Genomic DNA, 2,484 nt, shown 5'->3' with positions numbered 1-2,484 from the left:
GTTTGAACGGAAACCTATTAAGAAAACTGATGAAGTCTGAAACTCAAAAAAAGTCATTTAAACGGAAGGTAAATAAAAAGCGGAAGTAGAGAACTGCATAAGTTAAAAAAGAAAACAGCCAAAAAACGTTGTGGGTAAACACCGTGCGCTCGCTCACTTTCTCTCCATCAAGATATTCGAATTTCGCTATGCTACAAGGAAGCAGAAAATAAAGAAGTGAAGTTGCAGTAAACACTTACAAAGTATCTGCAACGGAAGGAAATTGACGAATATGCACGCAAACAAATCGATTCAAAAATTAGCGAAAGATGAAAAAGATGAAGGATAAAATACATTGCTCCCATTTAAATTTCATTCTTTCTTACGTTCTTCTTTAAGTTGCAATGAGACGACACCTCGCGCGGTTAAGCTATTAACTGCCCCACTCGATGACTGCTACAGGCGAAATTCAATTAGAATGTGCGCGAGAAAGTGTAATAAGTAAAGGCAACAACAACAACAAAAAGTAACAACATCCCAATACATTTCCACAACTTAGTACTTTTAACTTCTTACTTTTGTTGCGCACTCAAAAATCTAGACAGCTAATTTTAAAAGCAGCTAAACAATTGCAATCTGAACTGCATGGGGAAACGCAAAAATGAAAAAGCAATTAACAGTACAGATGACGCACGCTGCTAACATTTAGTCTACCTGTTCACTCCCGCTACTCGCACACATTTCTAAATACTCGTTAGTACTTACATATGTGTGTATGTACAAGAATCCTGCAGCTGGCGAGCATTGCTGGCAGTACAGACGAGTTGATAAATGATTGGTTGGATGTTTGAGTGGAAAATTTTTCGAAACGGTAGTTAAATTAGCTAAAGCACAACCAATCGCACCTTGGTTGTTTGTTGGTTGTTGTTGCAAGCAATTACACAATTTTTGGCAGCAGGTGAAGCCACTTTTCGTACATTTGTATGTACGTTGGTAATCATGTAACTAGTGAAAACCTTAAATTGCACAAAAATTTTATAAATCCCCAACTTTCACTTGTGATGAATATTAATTACGTGCCGAAATAAGGCCCGTGGGCAACAGTAAGCACACACACACAAACATACACACACGTTAGTCGCTTACTAAGTAATGAAGTGTTTATGCATAGCGTTGCCACTTGTTCATATTTCGTTCAACAATGAATATTAAACTGAAATTGAAATGAGTTAATAGAAATTTTGAGGGGTTTTTGAAATGCTGTTTTTAGCATGATAAAAACTTAAGCCCTACCCAGAATTGCAGCGGACGACGGTTACCGCTGGCAAAATTAAAACTCACAAAGGCATATGGAATGGCTCATGATTGCGGCGGAAGCGTTTTTACCGCCGACGTTTTTCGGTTGATTTAAATTTATTTCTATTTTTACCGCCCAGCGGGGACGGCACAATGTTGATTGAGTGTTGATTGAAGTAATTTTTATTATTTTCACATGTTTTCCAATGTTTTCATCCATTTCTATTTCCAGCAAATATTTAATTTTAATAATAATTTTCAAATCAAAATGACAACTGACGGAAGCCGCCGTGAGCAGCAATTGTGTTTACTCTGACGGATTTTACTGTGGCAACTGTGCAGCTGTTCACTTACCGCCGACCGCTTTACCGTCTTCCGCTGTAATTCTGGGTAGAGCTTTAACAAGGTAAAACCATTGAGAGGCAGTCTGACGTTTGCCAACATTATAATTTAAAAATTCAAAACTCAAACTCACACACACCTTCTCATTTTCAATCTCAAACAACAACAATTATGAACAATTAAATTTTTTTATTTTCAATTTTATATGATTTTAAAATGTTTGCTAACGTCAGAAATAAAATCATGGCCGACGAATTGAGAGATTGAATTTACCTTGTAATATTTTTATCATGATTTTTAGCATCATTTTGTGCCTTCGATAAGATTTATAGTTATAATTAACAACAACAACTCTTTTTAGTGAAAAAATATCCAATGAAAAAACAGGAAAAATTCCTGCCGGGGATTCTGGCGCTTTCAGGTGATAGGTTATTGTGCGTTTGTTTCTGTTAGGTAAATGAATATCTAAACATTTATTAAAATGCTTTATTTAATTGTGCACTTAATTTTTTTAAGTGATATTAACATTCTATACATTATTCGTTAGTGAGTACCTAATTTCCGCGAATTTAATAACCCGAAATTAAATACAATTAGTAGCATTAACTAATAAAAAGATGTATTTGTAAGTGTGTAGTGTAATAAATATTTACTATAAAAAAGTTGGAATGAAGTAAATGTATATCTAGATCCAAATGAAAATACAATTTTTGTGTACAGGATAAAATCCCAAAATAGTGAGCCCGCTTTTGTGATTTAAATTTTTAATTGGCCTAACTATTTGTGTCAAAAAAGAATATTGGTGGCACATTGACGACCCATGGCAACGAACTTTTGCCAAATTCGATTATGCCATTCTCAAAAATT

At 34.7% G+C, this 2,484-nt stretch overlaps 1 protein-coding gene across 1 annotated transcript in view; it reads right to left on the bottom strand.

Moving 5' to 3' along the window:
• Positions 1-2,484, bottom strand: part of LOC118753434 (zinc metalloproteinase-disintegrin-like) — a 357,938-nt gene that overhangs the window by 197,394 nt on the left and 158,060 nt on the right. The gene's annotated exons all lie outside the window — the stretch shown is intronic.

This window comes from Rhagoletis pomonella, unplaced genomic scaffold, assembly GCF_013731165.1.
Source record: "Rhagoletis pomonella isolate Grant_MI unplaced genomic scaffold, Rhpom_1.0 Rhpom_scaffold_00002, whole genome shotgun sequence".
NCBI lineage: Eukaryota > Metazoa > Arthropoda > Insecta > Diptera > Tephritidae > Rhagoletis > Rhagoletis pomonella.
The sequence above is the reverse complement of the archived record's forward strand: the minus strand, read 5'-3'. Positions and strand labels throughout refer to the sequence as shown.